Genomic DNA, 27,822 nt, shown 5'->3' with positions numbered 1-27,822 from the left:
CAATGGACAAGGGTTGGTGTGGATACCGAGGCGGATCTATATGCGGATGGTACCCTGATTCCCTTTGGGACACTGGCAGAAGACACGGGCCTTCCTGCCGGACAGTTTTTGCAACACGCATCCATAATACACACATACACGAAGGCATGGGGTGACATCACGGAAGGACTACCAACACACCAATTGGTGCAATACCTGCATGTCATGGGGAACGGGTCGCACGTGATACACTGGTTGGCACAGGCCCTATTGTCACACACACAGGTCACTACAGCCATTGCGAGATAAATGGGCGGTGGATAGGGGAAAAGAATGGACGGACAAGGAATGGGCAATGATACTTAAAAGTCCCACCTATATTCCACGTAACTCCCGCTTTAAACTCATACAGTTCTATATATTGCATAGGGCATACCTATCGCCGAATAAAACTAACCAATACTTTGCAACGGCCGCCGCCGAGTGCCCCAGATGCTAGCTAGCTAACGCGGATCTCCTCCATATGCTGTGGAGCTGCCCGAGGATACATACATATTGGCACGCAGTGACGACACTATTGGCAAAAGGGACTGACATGCAATTACAGCACACATGGGAAACATGTTTGCTAGGCCTTTATAAAAGGACGAAAAACAATAATCTTCTCTCCAGATTCTGGGACCTGGGACTGGTTACGGCCAAAAGGCTTCTCACTAAACACTGGAAGCGCAATGAACCCCCACACGTCAAACACTGGCACACCTCGTTTGATAACCGGGCAAGGGCAGAAAGCATTGTCCTACATAGGGAAGAGACAGTGGGGCACAGGAAATTCCCCATTGCACAACTCTGGGATGATATACTGGGAACATTCCACCAGGCATGTATAGACCGGGGAGTTACTTGAACCCCCCCTCTTCTTGGGCGGGAGGAGCAGAGCAGCGATGGTGACGAGAATCAGGTCCTAGGTAACGAGGATTCTTAATGCTGACACACAATACGCCACGCTCCAGACGAATGGTGATGCCCCCGCCCTAAGGCGAGACTGCCGCTTATCCCACTTTTCCCTAACTGCGCACGAGACCTACCACAACAGGAACACGGTTGCGACGGACCCCCGCATGCTCCCCACACCCCAGAAACATTACGCCGGCCGCACCCGAGATACACGCCACGAGAGAGACATGACCCCACTGCCTACACCCACCGCCCTCTTCTTTTCCATTTTATTATTATTATTTTTTTTCTCTCCCCCCCACATTCACCAGTCTCTATTTCAACCATATTGTTGTGTTTCTATCTAGGACCCTAATTCGATATTCCCGATTTATGCCCTTATGTGGTTATAATAAATAATATCCTTATAAAGGCATAAGAATCAAATCCATATTTAGTAATAGCCCATGCAGTCCAAATACGGCAAGGCTACTCCCCTAGACTCCTAGAAAGTACAACGTGTTCTTTAAACAAACCAAACCTCCAGCAACCTGGGAATTCCCCATGCTTTTGTTTTGATTTGTCCTAGGAATCCTGCGAGCACTGAAAGAACGGCCAGTTCTTAGTGACATCTTTTATTGACGTCTTATGTCCAACCTTACGTCAAACCCGGCACCTTTCAGGTATAAATATACCAACGTTGCCTTAAGCAAACAGACAGTGGTTTGGAGCAGAGCGGCTATCTACTTGCCCGAGAGCCCAGCTGATGCGAGAGCCCACGGACGACGCCCCTCCCTTTTAACGCACTGAGAAAGACGCTGTCTTTTTCTCCAGCCGAGAAAATTCCAGCTCCGGTGTTTACAGCCGCCCTTGCGGGTTGCTGGGATATCGAGTCCTGAGAGAGAGATACCAGACCTCCTACATTCTATTACCAAGGTACGGAGCTGACTAAACCCTTAGGAGAATTCTTGATTCAGATTCCTTGGCAAAAACCAACTTAACTTAAACTGCTACTTACTTACTCCTTCCCACGTATTAGGCTTTGGTCAGGTACACCGGGGTAGGCGTAGATTAGAAGCACCAGTTGAGTACGTTAGTCAATGTTTTTATGTAGTTATATATTTTATCCATTTTAAAGTATCATATGGCTAAGAAACCATATCAATGCTTTTACAGTATTATTTCATAATACTCCTTTTACTGTACGCACTTTACTTCATGTTAAGTATTGCAATTGTGGCAATTCATTTCTTTTGCATGAGAAAGAAGACTGCTCAATAAATAACACCTTTTATTGAAAACGCCCGTCTCTCTATTTCTCTGCACTCTGGTGAAACTAAGTACGCACGATTGACTGAGTGAAATAACTGTCTATTGTTTTCACACGACTCTAGAGATACACTCTTATTCTGAGGGAGCAAAGTTGTCATGTCATATGGTTGTCAGAAGCTAATCCCTTCTTGTCTATCCAGGGAAGTTAAACACCTCCTTGTTTATTCGAGAACGTTTCTAGTGATCTCTGAGCTAGCTGGCAAAACTAATTAAGTCTAATATAGTCAGTAGAGACCTAGTCGACCTCAGTCCTACGTCTACACTGCTGTTTATATTATTCCAATGCGCAGAGCCTATTGGGAATATAGGAACTACACTTCATGGCGCCCAACTTTTGGTAAGGTGATAATCTAATGTAAGACATTAGAGTAACTCAGTCGTGCTCTTTTACACAGACCCTTTTCCCGTAAATACTCCAATAGACTTCTGGAGTGGGTAAAAGGTTAAAAATCTGCCGGAACTTAGTAGGAAGAGATTCCTATGTATAGTTTTTGGTTTAGTCAACGTTGAAGGATACAGTGTTCCAAAATATTGTGCACCTAATCTTTGTTTCCCTTGAAACTTGATCTGCAACAAAACTTTCTGTCAGTAAAATGCCGGACGGTGACGAAGAAAGAGATGTTACAGCGTCTCAACTGTTGTTAGATGACACGAATCTTCAACAGAATGACCCGGATGCAATTATCATCCCGGCAAATATAAGAAGAACTATAACTCTTAAACTTATAGAAAATGGACTAACATCACGAGGTGGTACAGTCATATTCGTGGTAGAGGCCCATGAATATCGGCAGACAGAGGTATTCTATTCATGGATACACTTTCCAGCAGCAAACGCTGTAACAAAAGAATTCCACTATTACAAAATAGAGGAACCTCCGGATGAATACACTCCTTTCGAGGAGGTTGAAATCCCACTAAATTACCAAGAGCATCTGCTCTGGTTTAAAGGCGCCCTAAAACATTAAAATCACATCACCAGGCTCGGTCCATTAGGTAGACCAGGAGCAACGTGGCCGGTTCTAGCCAGCTACACACCAAATCCAGACATTGATAAAATATCAGACCGGGAACTTTTAGCACAGCTAAAACTATTAATTAAAATACATAGACAATTGGTCCAATATGTAATGCGGACTTCAACAGTCCAACCAGCAATTAACATTCCGCAGCTGACCCCCACATCAGGGGAACACAAACAAAATAACACCACAGAACATACAATCATGTCTTGGTAAAATACCCTCAAAGCGGGAACAAATTCCATTCTGGTTAGCACAAAAAAATCACTCAAATAGAGGCAGTATTTCCTGATACTACACCCACTGAGAAACACAGAATTCTGACTGTCTTCCAATGGGGAGCGCACCACATGTGGAGGACTGTGAACTTGGGGCACAGTCTTTGCTTCCATTTACACAAAAACACACGGTGTTCCGTCTATGGCGGCAATACCAGATGTACTAAGACAGATTCAAAATGAATACGGTCCAGAACCTGCTTTAACTCTGGGTATGAAATTACTGAAAGACTTCAAGCAGGTCTCGGCTATATTATTAGCCAACATAAAAGGAGAAGCAGCATCTGTGGCGATCCGCCAGAAATTGAAAGAAACAGATATAGCAGAACAACCTTTTGAACTTGCCAGAATCATAGAAAAATCCTGTTAGAAATGGGATCCCTGGCTGGCCAGGGCTTGTGCCAAAGTCAGTCAGAGACCACCACTTCCACGTCAGGGCAAGGGAGTTACACGCCAAGATAACCCCTGCTCACCCCCTTGGTAACGTAGCACGAGCAGTAAGGCTAAACTCGGAGGCAATGTGAGTTAAGTGTTTGCGCACGCACCCCCAGCAACAACACCCAAGGCCCACCACAAAGGAAACTCCACACAAGGTTATATGTAAAAATAGCCTTTGTATTACACCAAAACACATTAAATAAAAACACACACTTTACAATGTGCCAACAGGCACGGGCAGAATTTACAGGGGATATGTACAAGACAGGGCCACCAGGACCACTGTCAGGAATCAGCACTTTTAGAACTTAGCACTTGGTAGAAGTAGTACTTAGAACATAGAAGATAAAATGTAAATCGCTGTAGCACACAACCAGTAACTACTGGTAACCAGGTAAGTACCTCCTACACAACCCTAACCACCTTAGGAAAATATTGCGCAGGGAACCAGGACCACCCTAGCACCACCTGTACTAGGAGGAAAACAACCAACTAAGTATCACAATACATTTAGGGGTATAGGCCTGGGAACAAAACACATGATGCATAAACATACATTCAGCGGTGTGAGAACAAAGCACATGATGCATCAACAACACATTCAGAGGTGCAGGGAAGGAAAACACATGATGCCCACAAACATTCAGAGGTGTATCCAAGAACACAATTGCACAAAAATCACATTAGTCACCACCTGTGACTGTCCCTAGGCCAACTGGCCTTGCAGGGGCTAGGACGCCCTGTGTCCCAGTGTCAGGGGGGGGGGGGCTAAACGTGGCAGCTGCCCACAAAGTGCTGGGCAGCTGTATATAATGATGAGGCCAAGGTGGGAGCCTCGCAGGCTCTGTAGAAATGACTGTCCCCTTTTTGGAGCCTCGCTGAGCTCCGAGTAAATAAATGGCCCCTGAGCCTCTCTGGGCTCTCAAAGATACTTGTGGCGCCTGAGCCCCTCGTGGGCTCTCAGTAAATCAAAATGCCCCCATGAGCCTTTCAGGCTCAAACACAAAATGCGGCCGTCTATGGAGCCTCTCCGGGCTCTTGAACAAATATACGGGGCCAAACAGTGGTGGAGCCTATCAGGCTCCAAATAACAATGGCCCCCGGAGCCCTCGTGGCTCAGACTCAATATTGCGGCCAGGGAGCCTCTCAGGGCTCCTAGTACAAATGGCGCCTTCCTTGGAGTCCCTCCCGGACTCGAGACAGCAAGAGAATGCCCCCGAGAGCCACCAAGGCGAAGCCCCACTCACCTGCTTCCTTGGTGCGGCGGCTCTCCTCTCATCAGCAGCTGCAGGGCTCCTCTATACCGGTTACCACGGGGCTCTCCCTCACTCCTGGGAGCCCCGTGGAAGGCGCTGGCAGCAGGACTCTTCCTCCCTCCTTCTCAGGGCGAGTGCATCGGGGCGCAGGGTAGGCTCCTGCCTGCTCCGGTGCTCAGAACAGCAGCGGCTCTTCCGTGGGAGGCGGGGTAGGCTCCCGCCCTCCTACTTCCGGTTCCGGTCGTCCCGGAGGCCAGCCCCCGGCCTGCCTGACTTCCTGGTCGCGGGCCGGGCGGCGATTGTTGATCCTGGCCAGCTAACAAAATGCGGCAATGAGCGGGGCAATGCCGGGTGGGCACCGGCTTTAAAGATCGATAAAGCGCTCCAGGCGCTATAAGCAGGGTAAAGCGCAATTAAGCGCTGTGGGCCCAAATAAAGCGCTCCCTGCGCTAAAAGGATAATAAAGCGCTCTCAGCGCTAGATGCAAATAAAGCGCTCCCTCAGCGCTACAGGGGAAATCAAGCGCTTCCAGGCGCTACAGGGAAAGTCCAAAGCGCTCCCAGGCGCTGGGAGCACAAGCACAGCGCTCCCAGGTGCCCTCAGCAGGGCAGAGTTCCAGCAAAGTCCTTAGGTAGGCAGGGGGCAAGGCTGGGCCCAGAGCCAGCTCACTGGGCCTCCAGGCAGGGAGGCAGCCCAAGTGGCGGTCCTCTGGCCCAGCAACAGCAGCAGCCCCCTCAGGATCCTGGAAGAGAACAAATTGTGAGGGGACACAGCCTCTTCTTATACTAGTAAATCATTTGTCTGTAGGTGCAGGGTGGGGGAGAAACCAGTTGCAGCTGGTTTTGGAGCACCCTTGATGTGCTCAGCCCTCGCTCTATTCACTGGCAGGGCTAGGGTCGTTAGACGCACCACAGGGGGCAGAGCCAGCATTGTGTGGGGAAAGCCCAGCCCCATCAGGAACCAGGTGCAGCCCTCCCTCAGATCACTCAGGCTGATCTCTCCACTCACTCCTGGGCAGACCCATCCAGACTTCCTGGAGCCAGGCTTGCCAGCCAGCTCCAGCGAATCACGCTCCATCACCCTCACTGCACACACACATCAATGTCTAGAAGTGGCACTTCCATACTAGACACACACACGCTGCATACATCATTTTGCAGCATTCAATCACACGAGTCCGCACATACCAGACTCGAGCCTGTACACCCCCCACATCAGGAACGACCAGGGACACATACATTCCCCATGCATTCCTATGGGAGGGCAGGCCTATCTCATTACATGCACTCAAAGTGCGCACGCACTTTCCACTGGGACACAGTGAAAGTGCGCAGAAACCAAAAATCACCATCACCAGGTCACCATTAAAAGCAAAAAGTTTAGGGGTGAACCTGCCAGGAGGGCCAAGTCCGACAAATCCTATGAAGAACTAGGTAGAGATAGTTTGGGTGGGAAACCAGTAAAACCCCAACTAACTGAAAATCCTGAAAAAACTTTTATTAAAAATAATCTGAACACTCCTAAAAAGAGTTGGGATGGAAATAAACAATCCACTCCCAGAGAAAAACGATTCCAGTCCAGAGGAAGGTCTCCTCAACGGAGAGAAAGATCTCCGGACCGAGGACACAAGTCTCCCCAGAGGGAGCCCTCGGAGAAAAGATACAACCTTAGGGTTAGGGATAAATTGAGAAAACCTGATAGATATCAAGATATTGATACACGTCCCTCTCGATCTTTTCAGACTTCCTCACAGAAATCGGAAAGAAGAGGACGGTCAGAACACAAGGAAGAGCACGTCAAGTCCAAAGACAAGGAACCTGCTCATCAAAGTAAAAAATTACTATTTCCAAGAAAGAAGGTAGCCAGTATTAAAATAATAAAACATGCCGAGGATACTGAGGACACAACTGAAAAACGGAGAGTGGGCCCAGACAATGCTAGACAGCGCAGCAGAAGTGACAATAGCTCGCAAGATCCTGATGAATCTTCTGGAAACAGTGGACACGAATGAATACATTCAGGTGGAAACTGCAGATACCCGAGTTAGCAAACCTCATAAAATATACTAAATAACACTGCGTATAGAGGGGGACAAGACTAGGAAAGTAAGGGGTCTCTTTTGGGATAACCTTTCGAAAGACTATGACATCCTGTTAGCTGAGAAAGACTGGCCACCAGAGTTTGTCAGGGAGTGCCCTCATGGCGAAGAAATGATTATGCCTGCCTTCTCAAATCATATTCCAATTTATATAAAATACACATTAGCAAGAAAATGGGCATTGGCCCAAGCTCCTGCATTATACAAAAATCATGTAGGATGGGATGAGGATTCTCCTCACCATAAAATCCAGTTAAAAAAATCAACCCACTGCACAAAGGTAGTACCCAGTTAAACAAGAAGCTAAAAAGCAAGCCAGGGAGATCTTAGATCAACTTGAATATCAGGGGGTGATTGAAACATGCACCTGACAAATGAACAATCCTTTGTTTCCTGTCTCCAAGCCAGACGATTCATATTGTCTAGTTTTGGACTACAGACACCTTAACTCCTGTTGCAAAACATTTGCAGTACAAAACTCACACAGTGCAGCACTAATGAATAACATCATGCGCAACAAATATAAAACGACATTAGACATCTCTAATGGATTCTTTTGTCAAAACATTGCACCTGAAAGCAGGTATTTGACCGCTTTCTCAATAATGGGGTCGCATAAACACTTCTGTCGACTCCCACAGGGATTCAAGAATAGCCCAGGATTATTCTCAGCAAGGGTAACAGAGTTACTACAAATATATGATGATGAGGCATTATCTTATGTCGATGACATCTATCTCACAGATGATGACCTGGAGACACACTTGAAAAGAGTGAACATCATAATACTTGGGTTTGCAGCTGAGGGTTACAAATTCAACTTAAGTCAAGATTTGCCCATCTAACTGTCCTGTTTTTAGGATATGAATTATCAAGTGAAGGCAAAAGCCTAGCAGACAACTTCTTAGAGAAGTGTGCTGTACTCCAAGCACCTAAAACGCTGAAGAATTTACAATCAATACTAGGTTTCCTGAATTTCGGAAGAACATACATTCTAAATTATGCAGAGAGGGTTAAACCTCTCTATGAATTAATAAAACCTGATTTCAAACCAATAAATTGGACTCAGAAACATACAGAAATGTTAAGATCATTGCAAACAGACATGTTAGCTAAAACTAAATTTGCAAACACGCGAAAACATACGCAACCTTGTAATCCGAGTCATCCCAGGAAGATGCGGATTCACATACCTAACCTCTAATGAGGGAGAAACGGTACCAATAGCTTACAAATCACATTTGTACACACAAGCTGAAATTAAATTCAGTTCTACTGAAAAAAATTCTAACTGCGGTTCAAACTGCTGTAGCAAAAGAAAGAGCCCAAGCCCAAGCCCAAGGCAGAAGACTAACTGTTTTAACAGCAGAATCAGCCCTTGAGGCATTAACAAGCCCACGCAATTTGACTGCTGTGGCATTAGATCCAAAATGGATTCAATGGGAAAATTCTCTTGCTGCAATAGTGAAATACTATTTTGAAAAAACTAGAAGATCTAGAATATGAAGAATATCCTCTGTCAATCGAAATTCTGCCTCTCGAACAATACACGTGTAATCTACATGGACAGATTTGCACAACACTACGATGTAGAGAAAAAATCCTACAACGCAGCGTGCGCGATTGTTAAAGGTCGCTGGCGCTTTGGTAAATTCAGACCATTAATTACCAAAACTGAATCACTCAGAAACTGTTCAACTTAGCGAGCTGAAATAAGATCTTTAAAGATGGCGCTTGAAAATGGCGATCGCGAATTCCCCACACTAATAGTGTGCGATTCGCATTACTGCGTCAAGTCTTACAATAATGACATACAGACCTGGATTCAAAACGGTTACAAAGATAACAGGTGCCACAATAAAGCATAAAAAGCTTTGGGAACAGGTAGTTCTTTTGCAGAAAGAAACACAAAAGACTCGCGTGATCCATACACTGAGTCATCAACGTGATGTCGTTCACGTTGCAGGGAATTCATTGTCTCTCAGAGCCACAGCGGAAGCAGTCTTAACAGCTTCCGTAGCCACAAAAAAGCATTCTAAAAAATACATAGCCGGAGAAACTATGCTAGCTGTGAAAGCCTCATTAAAAGGAGACTATGCAGCATTACCTCTGAACTATCCACTCAGTTATACATACATAATTGATGCAAACTCCGTTCCTTTTGCTCAAATCCCTGGAGTGGGGGATAGAGTAATTCCAAACACGAACAGGAGAGTCTTATTAATAGCAGACGCACACATGGGAGAGGGTCTAAGACACCTAGAGATTGTGAAATCTCTAAAAGAATAACAATCAGAATACTGGTGGCCGGGGATGAGCTTGCAACATTACAAATTTGCAAAGGATTGTCCTGACTGCAACAGAGATCACAGTCGTGAACCGGACCAGACTAGTGCCAGGACACCACTGTTAGAAAGCATAAGGCTATCTATACGCAAAAATCCAGCAGGAGAAATGCGTCCCCATAATATTTAAGACTAGATTCACTTAAAATGCAGACAGCAGCGCTCGGCCGACGCCAGAACTGTTATAAAAGATTTGCGAGTCTTTATCGGCATATACGCAATTGGCATGCTACATTCTGACCAGGGTCCTGCGTTTAGCTCTCGAGCTTACAAAGAGGCCATGACCAGCATGGGCATTGCATTGCAGTACTCTTTTCCATTCCATCCTGAGGGAAATGCCGTAGTGGAAAGAAAAAACCGTGACATAAAGCAATCTATAACGGCGAGGGTATTAGGTTCGGGTGATGGGTGGGTCAAACATTTAACAAGTGTCCAACATAGTCTTAATAATCTGCCAAGAAATTCTCTAAAAGGTCTCACTCCATACGAACTATTGTAGGGTACTAGAATGTACATTCAGGATCTTGATAGTCACACTTCAGTGGTAGAAGAAAAATGCTTTGACATCAAAGACTGTTTGGCTGTTTTACAGGACTTAAATGAAACAAGAAGAAACCTGAGTAACAAAGTTAAAACAACAGCAAACAGCCACTGAAGAAAAACCACCTGTCCCAGCAAGACCTGTCTGGATTACAAAGATTGGGGATCAGGTCAGAGAAAAGATCACGGCGAAGAAGGAATTTGGGCCTTCTTACAGAAAAGCAGTACCTGTCTTAGCTGTCAGCGGAACAAGATCAGTTGTACTACCGCCCCTTGCTGGTAAAAAGGAGAACTGAGTTGTATCCATCGACCTGGTAAAACCACAATCATGTGGCCAATAATAAGTAGTAGGCCCAGTGGACTCCCAAGAAATAGCAGAATACCAAAATTTGCTACAATCCAAGAGGTTCAAACTGAGAGACTAATCACATTTGATAAACCTGCAGTGAATAAAAAAAGGATTATGCAACAAAGCCATGGAACTTGTGCCTCTTGAAACCCAAATTGCAATAGTTCGTCAAGAAACACCTGTCTACAATGATGTAGCATCGGACTATACTAATGTCTCCAAGAAAGATCCAAAGACTAAAGAAAATCCTGAAGCAATTCCAACAATTGACAGAACTGCATCTGGCTACTTCATCAATTTCGATGACTTTTCTGACGATCCAAGTGAACATGAAGAAACACCAGCAACAAAAACTTTCAAAGACAAAGTAACTGAACTTTTTCATCAACTCAAAGAAACCTATCTGATTTCACCATGGATTGAATTTTGGATTGTGTTAGGTGTACTTTTCCTCCTGCTTTGGCTCATCATGGTTCTTTGTTTGAGAAAATTCATTGAAGGAAAATACAGTACAATGGACACAGCAAGTCAGAACATCAACTTGGTCCTAAAGCCTCACAAGTCATCTCACATCGAGAAAAGAGAACTATCATCAGTGAACATGGCCCGATTGAGCTCTTGAAATATCCACACCAGTTTAAGATTTCATTAAGTGACTTTGTAAAACCAAGTACTTTTTCTGATGATTGGGACTTTGAAAATATTAATAATATGATGTCAGATTTAGTAATGTCAGCAAAATTTACAGAACATGATTATTTACAGGGTTCATCAAATTATGAAGAAATGTACTGCTATAATCATTTTGGTCATCACTATTTGCATAAATCTGCACAGCCTAGAAATGTTTTTAATTATAACCAATGGGAACATTGTGCAACACCGCCTAAAGGCAGCTCGAAAACATTTTATGAGAAATTCCCATACTTCTCAGGGTTTAACACAAGTGATGCAGAAACGTTTTATTTTAAAATGTTAAATAAGACAGGAATGAAAACAATGTTGACAAATACTAAATTGATTTATTCTGAAACATTTTATGAAAAAATGACTACATTTGGTTTTGAATTTTGGAAAAACAACATTGAAACAAAAACCATCTGGGGTACAAAAGAATGGCAGGTACAAGGTCTAGAAGCATTATTTAGAGCCTGCATGATCCCAGAACAAATAATATTTCTGAATGACACAATTCAGCAAACAACTTGTCTTGATTTAGCCAAGATAAAAGACTTGAATAAACCGTCTATTCCGAAGCCCATACCTGATAGTAATAGCACTACAGACGTGGAGATAGACGTATCCCATATTTTACACCAAAACAGAACAAATCCTGATTGGAAAAAATGGTTGATCTGGCCCACAGACACAAATAACTGTCAAGATAGATTCCTGAACAAAATACAGGGCTTAAAACTGAACAGGCCAGACCCAAGATACTCCCAGAGACAACATCCAGGGATAGTTACAACATACAGTGTAGGGAAACTATGCCTCGAATGGCTACAAAAAGCCACACTGGCTGAAATTAAGCAACACTTGACTTTACTTAAAGACGGTGCTGACTTGCGTGATTTCATACTGGGACCACACAAAGAGCGTCAAAAACGTTTCATAGCGGCCGGTATATACGCTGCATACAACGAGGCTTGGAAAGAAACACAAATTGAAACAGCAGAAAAAATACGAGAAATTGATCATATTAATTTGGAAAAATCACTTTCTGTTGTGGACAATGGGTTAACGACTCTGTCCTCCAGAATATATTCACTGAACAGCATTGTATCATCTGCTATTGATATAATAGAGCAGGACTTACTAATGTTACAACATGGTCAGTCCCAATTACGTTGTATTGTACAGCTTGGCTGGACGTTGCAAAATCTGCGTTCAGGCTACGTGCCATGGCGTTTAATCAACGTAACGTCATTATTCTCCATCTTTAACCTTACTGATAAACAAATCAGTTTGGCACAAAAAGGAGCAGACTATACAATTCTGAGCATTGAAAAACTTGAGAGATTACCATTGACAATGTCAGAAAGACCCGTCATTGAATGGATAATACACGGAATTATTACAATTCCGATAACAACATTCCAGTTTAAATATTGCCAAGAGTATATACCAGCGGGCCAGTATGAAAGGTTGGGTAAAGGATACATCAAGTCAACATGGAAATTACCTTATACACACAAATGTTATAGTGAGGGGAAAAAGGAGGTATTTCTTAGTGGTAATAACTGTAAAAAATCACTAAGTGGTACACTTCTGTGTCAAGGTATTAACTTGCATGGAGCCTGCGAAGGGTCTTCAAATAACCTTTCATGTCACCTGCACGGCACTCCTACAACTCAGATAGAGCCATTTTTCAGACAGCTTTCCAACTGCAGTTATGTTCTAATAAGTGACCACAGCTGTTGTGGCATGGTGCCAGGAAAAGCCTATCTCGTGAGCGTTCGTTCCATGGTCACTTGCTGTATGCAAGTATTGTATCCAAACAACAATTCAGACATGGAGGCGGCATTATGGCCTTATTTGAATATCTCTTGATACTTTAAGCAGAATGAAGTCTACTCTTTTACAGACAACTGTGCCTTTAACCTCGTCCAAAGAAACGTATGATCTGCAAGTTGCAAGGACAGCGGCAGAGATACATTCCCTATTATCAACAAATTGCCCCATGCATTTCGTAGAAATGTTAAGTTAAATCTTAAACATGTCTGATACCAGTGGCATCGCGCATGTATTTAAGACAATTTTTTCGGGACTGTTAGCACCCTTTGAAACAGTTCTGGGCATTATCCCGAATTTTGTGCATTCATTATTTGGCAGTCTGCCTCTTCTTTTGGGACTCGTAGCAGGAATTTTATTTTTGATTCTTCTGCTTCGATATGGCAAGCAAAGCCACAGACAAGACTCCAGCAACAATGGGAGAAACGATCCTAGCTATACGCTACCAGGACCGCATCATTAAAGTCCTCGGATTTGCCCGGCTAAGAGATCTAAGTACAACTTGGTTTCTTTCATTCAGACCAATCTGGCAAGATTGCATCTTATCTGTGCTTCGATGTATGCTATGCGGAGAAGAATGCGTGTTGGACGTCTGTCTTACACTACCATGAGCAGTACCAATGGATACAGATACCTTGCTAGGTCCGGTAACGACTCATGCATCGTGTTGTCCCCGGCGGCTACCTATTCTGATGACGGCATTCGTTGAGACTTCACCACTACGAGTATGTGGCGGTGAAGTACGAGAGGAAAGCAGCACCAAACAGGTACAACCTTCTGTGATCATTGCTGATCCGGACATCGATGATAGCAATCATTCTCACACATGCACTGTTACAGCATTTTCGAACTTGGTCGAACTTTCACCTGATGTCGTAGACCAATTTATTGCAAGTCTGCCTGATATGATCTTCTCCCCTTAATAACGAGAATAACTTTTAAAACAACGAGCACACAGCGTTCCCTGAACTCTGTATTCGGCCTTCAGTTTTGATAAACATAGCTACTGAAAACAATCAGAACAATTTTTTCCCCTAAAAGCGAAATAATTTTTTTTCACTTCCAAAATATTTACCCTTTTTTCTGGCACAAAGTACTCTGCTTAAAGTAGAATTATTCTTAGAGAACAGAGCTTCTATTTTAGGAACTCTAGAGACAATATTTTACCTCAGCCTCTAGCACATGTACAGCATTTGTATAAATATGTGATGGAATGGTCTTGACCTTCTTTTCTGTATTCAGAGCCATTTCATGTGTAATTTTCGCAATTCATTCAGCTGATATATATGCATTTAACTGAATGATACGACTGCTTAATAAGCGTACAGTACCAATACTCATTTTCGTGTATTTACCATATACCATTTCAAATGCGATTTATGTATTTTGGGGTGGGTTGGAAAACACACATGCATCGTCATGTTTAATATTGCTTAGTTTTTAGTAATGATGGACATTAATTCGTGGAGTGGGTGTTGTGTTTCTATCTAGGACCCTAATTCGATATTCCCGATTTATGCCCTTATATGGTTATAATAAATAATATCCTTATAAAGGCATAAGAATCATATCCATATTTAGTAATAGCCCATGCAGTCCAACTACGGCAAGGCTACTCCCCTAGACTCCTAGAAAGTACAACGCGTTCTTTAAACAAAACAAACCTCCAGCAACCTGGGAATTCCCCATGCTTTTGTTTTGATTTGTCCTAGAACTCCTGCGAGCACTGAAAGAACGGCCAGTTCTTAGTGACATCTTTTATTGACGTCTTATGTCCAACCTTACGTCAAACCCGGCACCTTTCAGGTATAAATATACCAACGTTGCCTTAAGCAAACACACGGTGGTTTGGAGCAGAGCGGCTATCTACTTGCCCGAGAGCCCAGCTGATGCGAGAGCCCACGGACGCCGCCCTTCCCTTTTGACGCACTGAGAAAGACGCTGTCTTTTTCTCCAGCCGAGAAAATTCCAGCTCCGGCGTTTCCAGCCGCCGTTGCGGGTTTCTGGGATATCGAGTCCTGAGAGAGAGATACCAGACCTCCTACATTCTATTACCAAGGTACGGAGCTGACTAAACCCTTAGGAGAATTCTTGATTCAGATTCCTTGGCAAAAACCAACTTAACTTAAACTGCTACTTACTTACTCCTTCCCACGTATTAGGCTTTGGTCAGGTACACCGGGGTAGGCGTAGATTAGAAGCACCAGTTGAGTAAGTTAGTCAATGTTTTTATGTATGTATATATTTTATCCATTTTAAAGTATCATATGGCTAAGAAACCATATCAATGCTTTTACAGTATTATTTCATAATACTCCTTTTACTGTATGCACTTTACTTCATGTTAAGTATTGCAATTGTGGAGGAGGAGCTACGCTAGCAACCAAGATGGCTGCATAAGCTCCCGGCTCCGTCTACCTCCGTCGCTGGCGGACCTATCCTGAAACTCATCCTGGCCTCCCACCCGACTCCCGTGTGTCTGAATCGTTGCTGAGCCCAGGGGGGCAATCCCGGAGCTTTTATCGCTCTTATTGACGAAGTTACACCGTCTTTTATTTTCGGGCCTACTCCAGTGTGTGAGACGGGGCCTCGAGTACTGACCAAGCCGGGTTTCAGTTGAACAACATCGGCCGCGGGTACCTGGCGGAGTCCGGTCTCATCGGAGTGAACCTTATTCTCGATCCTGGTGGCGGTCTTTGGTCCCGGCGAATACTAGACGGACGGCGACGGAACGTGATTGCTACGGTGGGTGGGGGGCCAGGTCCCGGGACCCTGTTGCATCCCTCGGGGCCCGCGGGTGGGGCCCCCACTCGCGGAAATGGTGTAATGAGCCCCAAGCCTGTAAGTCGCCCGCCGCCTCCGTCCATCCCGCTCCTGTCTGTTTCCCCGGAGTAGCCGGCCTCCGGGGTTGGGGACCCGCTTTGTTATCGTGCAAGCGGAGATGGATCGGACGATGTGTGGACCAACACGTGGGACCGTAATGGCCGCCATCGGGGCTCTTCACCTACAAATGGAGGCTGCTCTCCACAAATTGACTGTAAGCATCGAGACTGTGTGTTTGAGACCGGACTCCAGCCCTGTGTCAGACCTGCAACATACGGTGACCCCCGCGAAGCTTGATCTAACTCGAGAGGAGAACCCCAAACATAATCTGAATCTGGTGCCATTTGTCTACGCACAACTACAGTGGTACGTTACCGGAGCCCCTGAACGACTAGCAAGATCGGCAGAGTCATCGCCCGCGCAGGACTCATTTCTTCCTTCGCTTCTGGAGACTTCCATTAATACTTATTGGACTGACTTTCGTGTCTCTGGTAGACTTCGAGACATAACGTTTTTGACCCTTTCAGGATATATTGATCTCATTTTTCTACACCGTTCTGGCTCTTTTGCTACTATGTTGGTCCTACTGGAGGGGGTTTGTGCGATGGATCGTAAGGGCCAGGGCTGAATTTGACTGTCGGAGTTCGGTACAGTGACTTTCTTTTGGCTCTGCTGGGTTGTATTCGTGAGCGTAGGGGCCAGATAGAAGTCTGATTGTCTATTATCTCAATTCATTTGCCCGTTCACCACTACAATATGTTCCACCAAATGATACCCGGTATGTACATTTCTACTCTTGTGTTATAATCAATAAAAATATATATATATATATATATATATATATATATATATATATATAAAAATAAAAAAAAGTATTGCAATTGTGGCAATTCATTTCTCTTGCATGAGAAAGAAGACTGCTCAATAAATAACACCTTTTATTGAAAACGCCCGTCTCTCTATTTCTCTGCACTCTGGTGAAACTAAGTACGCACGATTGACTGAGTAAAATAACTGTCTATTGTTTTCACACGACTCTAGAGATAAACTCTTAGTCTGAGGGAGCAAAGTTATCATGTTATATGGTTGTCGGAAGCTAATCCCTTCTTGTCTATCCAGGGAAGTTAAACTCCTCCTTGTTTATTCGAGAAAGTTTCTAGTGACCTCTGAGCTAGCTGGCAAAACTAATTAAGTCTAATATAGTCAGTAGAGACCTAGTCGACCTCAGTCCTACGTCTACACTGCTGTTTATATTATTCCAATGCGCAGAGCCTATTTGGAATATAGGAACTACACTACAATATTGTTAATGGGTTGATAATTCTTCATATATAATAGATCTTTAGATGTTGGTGTCGACACGGCTTAACCGTACAACACGTTTGTTTGATTGTTTGCATTATAAGCTTTTGAATATCACATTTAAACCCTGGAATGTAATTGGAGCATAACGCATACATGCGGAAACATCCGGAATATCGAGTCATTTGACCAAGGTCTGGTAACAACGATGGGACTGACGTGTCCGAAAGACACAAACATACCGGGAATCACAGACCAGGGGCCACATGCAGTCCTCGCTACTCATAGACATAGCAAATAGCTCACAGCTGACAAACACAACACCAACTGTTACTACAAACACGAACCATAAAGCGGAGAACTTGATATTACCATCACACAGCTCCCCCCCAGCGTCGTACCCACTGACAAGTGCAGTGGGAATACACACTTAACAAGCGTAGTAACGATCGGGTAGTCAGAGCTTCATTAAGTTTATATAGTATGCTAATCGTATTGCCTCATTATCAACCCTGTGCAACGTAATATGTGACTAATGTTTCTAAATGTATCACCGCAATACGCGAATGTAATGAAAGATTGAAGAAATGGTTCGTATAAGTTTACTGCTGACAACGTTGTAATGTACAGTGTTTGATATGTTATAAGAAATAAAACCAATAAAATATATTCCCCCAAAAAAAAATGGAGGAAGCATCTCGCTACATCTCTAGTCAAGTAAATTCAATGTGACTGGAAAACGTGAAAGACATATCTTAGAGAAAAAGGTGAATGATTGATTCCACATGCGTGTGTCGGATAGATAAACTGAATGGAGAAACGTAATCAAAATGGAGTGACTCATGCAACAGTAAATAATATATAAGATAACATTGTGGGATCCAACATGTGTTATAAACGTAAGCGTGATCGCATAGAGGGAAAAGTACCAATCGATGCATGCATGGTGCAACCGTGCTATCGTATCGTGTATTCCACTGTGTAGAAATGTTTTTGTGCAATAGAAACAGCTTAATCCAGTGCATCGTGTAGTGAAAATCGAAAGACTCAGTGCATCGTGTGATGAATATAGAAATACTCGTACTTTACAGAAAGGTCAAACATTTGTACCCACAACAATGACCAATACATTGGAATTGGAAGTGAGTTTGTTCAAGTTATTGAGAAACATCAGACTTCGACACTATTTTGAGAACTTGGTACAAACAACAATCCAAGAAGAAGACATCCTTCAAGGTTTAAGACTTCGTAGCACATTCATGGCCCCAGTGAGCTTCAAGATCATGGACACCTTCGAAAATCTTGTAAAGCACGACATAGCGTCCTTTACCTTTTTACAAACTTCAAAACGCTGCAATCTCACAATGAAAGACAAGAGCATCCTCCAAAAGTTTGCCAACAACAGGTCCATCACCTGTCAAAACACTGAAAAAGGGGGAGCATTAGTCATCATGGACACCTCGTATTACCAGGAACAAGTTGCTCTGCATGTGTCCGACACAAACACTTATGTGCTTTCGGATGATGATCCAACTAATGAATATACCACGGTGCTTAAGAACATCATCACAAAAGCATTAGACAATTGAACTATCACTGAAAAAGCTAAGAGATTCCTCATTCAAGATTATCCTAAGGCACCATCGTTGTATATGCTGCCGAAGATTCATAAACATCCCACGCAACCACCGTTCAGACCGATAGTTTCTACCAGAGGCAGCATCCACGAGCCTGTTGGGAAATTCATAGATACACTAGACTTTTTGACTAAACTCAACTCTTGCTTTATCTTTCCGGAAGAGGAAATTTGCCTATGTACAGTAGACGTCCGTTCCTTGTATACATCGATTCCACACAACCTCGGGATAGAAGCCATTGAACAAGTGCTAATAAATTCCAGTCTTGATCCGTATTTACAAATATTATTAATGGAACTACTCATGTTTACTCTATACCACAGTTACTTCTGTTGGAATGATAAGTGGTACTTACAACTATGTGGGACCTCCATGGGCAATTGCACAGCTCCTGCGTACGCTAATTTGTTCATGAAGCAATTTGAAGAACAAAACATTCTGAATAATCTTACATGGCATGAACATGGCAAATTATTACTGCAATTCATAGATGACATTTTTATTTTATGGTCCGGTACAGCGGAATCATTGCAGTGTTTCCTACATCGGATGAACCATATAGATGAACGTATTCAATTCACTTGGGATTTCAACAAACAACTGATACATTTCTTGGACGTTGAAATACAACTTTCCAATGGCAAACTGTCTACCAACTTATTTCGTAAGACTACTGATCGGAACTCTATTCTACATTATAATAGCTTTCACAGACCTGGCTTGAAAAACAACCTACCATTTTCACAACTTCTCTGAGTAAAACGTATCATTTCATCGCCTTCAGAAAGTGAGCAACAAATCACTGACATGCTTAACAGATTCAGGCAACGCGGATACCCTGATGAAATTTTGAAAACAGATGCAAGACCATCAAAAGGCAAGATTTATTAAAAGTAAAGAAGAAAGAAACCAGCAAACAGATGGTAGTAGTGTCAAAATATTGTATTGTCAGCCAAAAATTCAGGAAGATCATTTTAAAACACTGGCCGCTGTTGAGTGGTGAACCTGATTTCAGAGGATTATTTGAAAACAAGCCGATCTTCGCATATACGATATGCCGGAACCTCAAAGAAATGCTAACCCGACCTACCGACAGTCCCACACCTGCATTGTACAAAGGCCTAGTACCTTGTTATAATTGTAGCAATTGTCACAATATAATTTTAGGAAACTACACCAGTCATCCAATGAAGGGTACCAGGATCAAATTGAAAGTCAATGCCACATGCAACACTGCAAATGTTATTTACATGTTGAAATGTCCCTGTGGATCTTGCTATGTTGGACACACAGACAGGAAAATCCGCACAAGGATCTTTGAGCACAAAAGCAACATATGGACTAAAAATCCTAAATCCACCGTTGCTTTGCACTTCATGGAGAACAATCACACAGTAGCACAGCTCAAGTTTTTAATTTTGGAAGTTATCAAACCCTTGGAAAGTGGAATCAACAAAAATAGACTGTTACAGAGAGAAAATTACTGGATCCGTTTCTTGTGCACGATGCAGCCTAACTGGCTCAATGACAGAATGGAATTCTCATGTTATCTATAATTTGTATGATGTATAGATGTATTTACAATGTCACGCATTTCATATAACATAGGTTTTGTAAATTCGTTCAATGTTTCAATCATGTTGGATATAGTCAGGACATTTCATTTTATGTTTCAGTTTCTTTTCATACAGCCTTGGCCACACGTTGATTGCGCACTCTAACATTTCTCCCGTTTATTCTTTCACCGCTTTTCACCTTTTCAAGATGGCGCCCGTTCTCGAAGCCATCTCAATAGTCCGTCTTCACCTTTCATGTTCACTGTTCATACACGACGATAGATGCCGCCACTCACTCTTTAACTGAACACCGGCCACAGGTTGCTTCACGATCACCGAAGAACCCCGAGATTAACCCTAATATTCACTGCCTTATGATTCCTGTAAGTACCTCACCATGAGGACCTTATATAATGCAGTTTCATATTCTAAATACCGATGACTGTATTTACGTTCTCACTTTCAGATGATACGGCCATTTACCGTTCACCGAGTGAGTGCTGACCCACTTTTTTTCTCGTCCGAGTATTTCTATATTCATCACACGATGCACTGAGTCTTTCGATTTTCACTACACGATGCACTGGATTAATCTGTTTCTATTGCACAAAAAAATTTCCACACGATACGATTGCACGGTTGCACCACGCATGCATCGATTGGTACTTTTCCCTATATGAGATCACGCTTACGTTTATAACACATGTTGGATTCCACAATGTTATCTTCTATATTATTTACTGTCGCATGAGTCACTCCATTTTGATTACGTTTCTCCATTCAGTTTATCTATCCGACACACGCATGTGGAATCATTCACCTTTTTCAGTAAGATATATGTCTTTCACATTTTCCAGTCACATTGAATTTACTTGACTAGAGATGTAGCGAGATGCTTCCTCATTAAGACCTTTTTCATTTACTTTTGCTCGCAGTGATATCCCATGACGAAGGGCACAGTCAATGCCCAAAATGCATTGGGAAAATGATTTGTGGTGAATAATGGATTTAAGAATACACACTGGATTTTTACATTGAAGAAAGAAAGAATTGGTCAAATTTGATCATGAGGAGAATGATCAATAAATAACTTTGTTTCAAGAATTTTGGTTGAACTTTTGATTGACAAGTATATCGGATTACAAACATTTTGTGTTTGCTCAGCTGTGCACAGAGGGACAACCCCTATTCAGAGGTTGCTTCGTACTGCTTTATTTCTACTACGCTGTTAGGAACAGACAGCGATACCTCAGTAGCACGCTACAATTGAACAGCATTTCAATTTTTGATTACACGGCTTGCGAGTCCCATCTCCCATTTATGAATACTCAACCATCCCTAGTTGAGCACGAGGTCACGAGTGGAGGGAAAGCAAACAAACTCAATCCCCTTTAAAAGGGAGCTCAAAACCAAACAATTATCCTACCAAAAAAAGGCAACCTCACATTCAAGATCGAAAATTGCATAGAGGGTAAATAAAATACAACCAAGGGAGCAGGACACACGCCCTTGAGGCAGCACTAACTCAGCTGTGGCATTAAGAGGAGGTGGGAGGGAGAAGTGCAAAAGTTAAATCCAAGCAGCTATGGCGCCAAAACCGAACACAGGCAAACAGTAACAGAGCAGGAAACCAAGAAAAAAATAGTCCTCCAAAGAACAGATAAAGGACCACAGTGGAATGAGACAGTACTGCTCTGTGGGAGGAAGGGAAGAGAGGAAGAAGGGACAGAGGAAGAAGGGACAAAGAGGCAGGACTGACCACTAGCAAGCAAGGATTTTTAAAGGAAACTGACAGACAAATGAAAAGCATTTACAAGAAGGAGGATGGCCTTGCTGCCCACAGACTGATTACAGCAGGCCTCGAAGAGACAGTGCATGCACTGTCTAGCTCAACCTAAAAACTGCCCCTACCATTCCAGCTTCCCAGGGAAATGCCCGGTGTCTAGTAGGCCTAACAGGCATATATGGACTTTGTTGAGGAACGCCTAGATGCCAAAACAACATTTACAACCTTGGGAGTAAGGTCAAAAGCGTTTAGTTATCACCGCTCAAACTCCAAGCATGAATATGGAGTGTGCAGAGGTTGAGGTGGAGGAACTGACCCTGCTACTGCGAAAGGAGATCCTCCGGAAAAAGCAGCTTTATCAGAGGACAAATGCTCAGGCCCAGGAGTTCTGGATACCAATGTCGTTGTGTCCAGTCCAAAGCCACTAGGATGACTTGGGCTCAGTCAGTCCTGATCTTCTTGAGGACCCGAGTCAGGAGTGGTATCGCCAGAAAGGCATACAAGAGTCCTAAGTTCTACTCCAAGAGGAATGGGTCTCCAAGCAAGACCTACTTTTGAAAATCAAGCACGCAGAAGTGCTGATACTGCGCATTGTAGGCGATCGCAAATTGCTTGAGCCAAGTTTCTCCCCATTCTTGGAAGTAACCTTGAACCACCTCCAGGTGTAAAGCCATTCTTGATCCACAATGCATTGGTTGCATTGGCAGCTGAGTTTGTCTGCCTTGGCGTTCGGAGCTCCTGCCGGGCGTTATACAACCACAAGGATATTATGACAATCCAGCCATTTGCAGAGGCACAAGGTCTCCTATCACCGGAACCACTATCCCAGCCCGCCCTGCTTGTTGCAGTACTGCATGGCAGTGATCTGTGAACATCTGAAGTAGCTTCCCTTTGAACGATGGTAGGAAGGCTTTCTACGCCAAGCGGGTGGCCCGCAACTCAAACAAGTTGATGTGGAGGTGGAGGTCTGCGGGAGACCATAGTCCTCTGATCTCCACCACTCCCAGATGGCCACCCCAGTACAGAGGTGGTGCATCTGTTCCCACTGTCCGCTATGGGAGGGGAGAGAGGTCTGCCACTGACCAGATCCCGTTTCAATAGCCACCACTTCAGATCTCTTCCGAAATCTGGACCTGGTGAGAGATATTACCCTGATGTTGCGCCCACTGGGACTTCAGATCCCAATGCAAAGCCCACATATGACATCTGGTGTGTTTCACCAGCAAGATGGAGAAGACCATCAGACCCAGTAGCCTCAGAGTCAGTCTCATCGAAATCCAGGCTGGAGTCTGAAACATCGGGATCATAGCCTGAACGTCGTGGACTGTCCACACCAAAGAGAAGGCGCAAAACTGTACCATGTTTAGAACTGCTCCAATGCATGGGAGTGTTTGGGAAGGATTCAGCTGTGAATTCAGCATGTTTATTGTGAACCCCAACAAATTAAAAAGTTTCACCGTAGTCTGGAGGTGGGACACGACTGCATGGGGTGAGCTCACCTTCAACAGCCAATCGTTGAAGTAGGAAAATAATGGGATCCCTAACTTTCAAAGGAGAGCAGCAGGCATTACGATCACTTCTGGTAACACCCAAGGGACACTGGTAAGGCCAAAAGGGAGCATAACAAACTGAAAGTGCTCGGAGCAAACCGTGAACCGCGGGTAATGCCTGTGGCCTTACAAGAGCAAGGATATGAAAATAAGAGTTGTGCAGGTCGAACGCTACCATCCAGTCTCCAGGGTAGCAACACCTGGCCAATGGTGAGCATCCTGAGCCTGCCCCTTTTCAGACAGGCGTTCAGAGGACGAAAATCTACAATAGGACACCTGTCCTTTTTTGGCACCAGAAGGTACGTTTGTAACCCCGCCACAAAATCTGTAACAACCACTTGTCCAAAGTGACCGCTTGACATGCAGGTAGAAAGGCCAGAAAGGGTGTAATAAAATGGTTTGGCGGCAGCAGGAGGGGTGGAGGACTGAGCAGAGCGGTTACCCTGCTATCCATGTGGCCTGCGGGAGCGCAATTTACGACTCACAAAATAACATGGTCGTACATCTGGCCCCAGAGGTCTGTGACATGAGCCACAGTTTGTAACCACTGAATGGGTAATTCATACTCCACATATATCACATATAGTGGACAGATAAAGAAACTGCTGCAGAAATGTCATCAAGAAGCAATGCTAACACTGTTTAAGTCGCATGTTAGTGTGGAAAACACAAATAAGTTAACCCTCATTGGTATTGCTCATTTACTAGCATCAGTTTTAAAATCGTATATCACACTCGCAGAGCTACTCTCACAAATGTATTCTGCATCACCAAACTATGAAGTAACAGGTCCTCCAGACTTTCATCTCATATGTTATTATGACATAACCGAAGGTCTCAAAAATCCCTTTAAGGTGCGACCCCTTGATTTACAGCAGTTTCTACATTAGCTGGTTGACTCGGCCGATCAACATATGCAAAGTTTACAAGACCAACACTTCAGCAACAGTAGATCAGAACAAGACCCTGGGGTAAACAAAGTGACTGACTGAAACATTTTTAAGAAAAGTAAGGTTCAAATATATCATTACATTTGCTTAAATCATGCAAGAATTTCCTTAGTAAAGAAAACCCTATGAAAGCCATAAAGAGTTTAGTCAGATTTGAACCGGAGAGGAGGTTATAATTTATAGGCACTCCACTGAAAGGTAAATAACACACAAAAGAGGCTATATAGAGCGGACTTGCAAATGTTTTTTACAAGTGTACAACTAAATTATATACCTCCTGCGTATAACTGGCATATTTTAATCTGGTGTTATATATTGCTGGAAATTAATTTTTTTTTATCTAAAGGTGGTACAAAAGGATGCATAGGTCGGTGTATTGTACAGGTTAGCAATAGGTAGGCAAAATAAAAACATAGACACAAAGTGAGAAGGTATTTACATTCAGAAGCAAAAACAAATAAGTGCTTAATACAAAGAAAGTATCAGATATTGGACTCTCAAGACAAAAATATCATGGTATGCTTACCAAGGCGCTGCTTATGCCTGTAGGAGCATGCTGCTAAGGAAGTATAAATATAACTTGTAGTTGTGTTCTAATGCATGGTGTTATATTAGTGGTGTGTTTTGTGCATTGATCTATTGGTGAGAACTTCTGTTAGTGATGGTTTGTTTAATCTGTGCATTATATTAGCAGGAGATGTTTTTAATTCCCATCTACGACATATTTAATGGTGCTGATGTACTAAATGGTGTGGTCCATTTTCAGAGGAAAGTTAGCTGTAGCTGTTGATGTTTTCGTATTTGTAGTCGGCGAAACATTTTTGCTAGCGGGCATATATTGCTCTATTCAATTATGTACTTGCTGATTGATATGAGAGGATTAAGTCATATTTGCTTGGGTAATATACTTATAATGGTGCATATTTGTTAGTCCTGAAAACTATTTACGTGTTAAGTTTCCTGCAGTACTTTTTTCCTACATATGCCATCTTTCCATAACGTGGTAGCTCTGCTACATGTGGCACACTTTCTGGAGCCAGTGGTATAGTTCCACATGTGGAAGCTTCCCTGCATGCTGCATTTCGTAGAGTGGTGATGTATTTCTTAAAACGACGACTCAAGAGCAGGGCCTGCTTTTGCGCTGGTGGTGCCCAGTTTGACAATGGTTGTTGACCCCCCCCCCCCCATGACCACCTCCACTACGGATTCCGTCATTATCACCGTTTACCAGTGCCCCGCAAGTCGCCATAATCATTCTCTCTTAAGATGCATTTAGTTTGATTTATAGCACCACTCATACCAGTGTAGGGTGTCCGAGCACTTTACATCTCACACACATATAGGTGTGTAAATCAGTGTATAGAAAATGTTAAGTAAGACAGAGGACTACACAGTGTAGAATTTGCATGTCATCACTACTGGTAGACAATATAGTTTAATAGTGCTTGTTTTGGAAAAGCACACACTTAGAATTTAAAACGTAACACCAAGGTTGGGGGTTCTCTTTAATAATCTGAATTGATTTGTATCCTAATGAACAATTTTCCAGCATTAGGATAATGAAAGACCGGGGGTAGGGGGTGTCAGTAAGCTCTTATCTATACTTTGAAGTTTGCATGCAGCTCTTTGAGGACGGTTAACAACAGCACAATGTTCTATGTTAGGATTTTAACTTATAAACAGCAAGTAACAAAAGGATCTCTCCCAAAAAAGCAGTAACTCACTGACCTATTTACAATATGTGCACTTTGTGATCTGCATGGTACACGTTCTTAGCAGCAGGCATATTAACCCACTGCCCTACCTTACCACGAGTCAAAACTTCCACTAGACAAACCTTAGATCTCTCTCTAGGAAGAACTTTAATAATTGGAGTTATCTTGACATTTTTATTGTTGTCTTAAAATTGCTCGAGGCCAGGAACGCGGGAGCAGGTGCTTCCCAAACCATAATATACTACAAACACGACGCCCCCACCCGAAGTCAGCGCCCGGTGCGGTCGCACCGGTCTAGAGCCGGCTTTGCTGCAGAGTTTGTAGCATGCTTGCTGGAGCGTCCAGTTTCAGACTGTTGCATGTTTGCTGGAGCGGCCAGTTATAGATAGGAGACACATTTTTCTAATGTGGAATGTTTTCTGGAACGACCGTTTTTCTCTGCAGTGCCATATTTGCTGGGGGTTAGTAGAAATTGCTAGGGGGGTTAGTGGAAATTTCTAAGGGGTTAGTAGAAATGTCTAAGGAGCTGGAAATCCTTTAGCGGTATAATTCATGAAGATTAGGTTTGAGTTTGGTTTATTTGTCCTCAAAACGGTGGACATTATTTTCAATAACTTGATACACTTTTCGGTGGGAGGTGCGGGTCCCCGGGTGACAGATTTCTTCGTTTCATTGCGACACTTGACGCTCATAGTGTACGACTGCAACAGAGCATACATGTCAACGTTTGGAAAAGGACTTTTTAAAAAGGTTAGGAAGGCGGTACTTGCCTAGTGAGTATTTAAGTGCGGGATACTTTATAAACAACATTAAACTTAATGGTAGACAGCAGCAACACTGTCTACAAAATCTAGACTCCTCGAAAATTGGACAGTGTAAACTTGACAGCTTAACAGGCACACAAACCATCATCTACGTCCAAACTAGACTGTTGGCTCACACCAGGGAAGTCCAGGCAGCTTATTATTCTTTCAAACAGGACATAACAATCAGCCAAATGAAATGTCAACCACGCCAGCACAACACTCTCACCTCCTTTCTCCGCCCGGTCTATGATCTAAATATCCGATTGCTTTACCTTGCCTTCGACTCCAAACTACTTTCAGAACTGAAGGCAAGGAGAGCCAATGAGAAAGCTCAATTACGGAGATTGACACCCTACAGGGCGGTACAAGGAGGGGCACAGCACCTACCCCGCCCCATGCAACCTTTAATTGGTTAGAAGGAATATGACCCGCCCTACACAAAGACGGCCCAACCGCTCCGGAAGAGACCGTTCTTACCTCCCGGCAATACGCCTCCCGGAAGTGAACGCCCCACGTAACGTTTGACAGGTGCAAGTCCAATGTCACATGGAGGTTCTGTACAGAGCCAACACGTGCCTAGACTGCTAACTGAACACATACAGAGGGTCCG

The 27,822-nt window shown here is 43.5% G+C and overlaps 1 protein-coding gene across 1 annotated transcript in view; it reads right to left on the bottom strand.

Moving 5' to 3' along the window:
- The window catches only part of PDPR (pyruvate dehydrogenase phosphatase regulatory subunit), a 795,794-nt gene extending 768,293 nt beyond the window's left edge, over nucleotides 1-27,501 (bottom strand). Inside the window, exon 1 of the mRNA XM_078670675.1 lies at nucleotides 27,439-27,501. The gene's annotated coding sequence lies outside the window, so the exon portion shown is untranslated. The remainder of the gene's footprint in view (nucleotides 1-27,438) is intronic.
- Nucleotides 27,502-27,822: the final 321 nt, after the last annotated feature.

Source organism: Lissotriton helveticus, chromosome 12, assembly GCF_964261635.1.
Source record: "Lissotriton helveticus chromosome 12, aLisHel1.1, whole genome shotgun sequence".
NCBI classification, from domain to species: Eukaryota; Metazoa; Chordata; class Amphibia; order Caudata; family Salamandridae; genus Lissotriton; species Lissotriton helveticus.
This window is presented reverse-complemented; position numbering and strand designations above follow the sequence as displayed.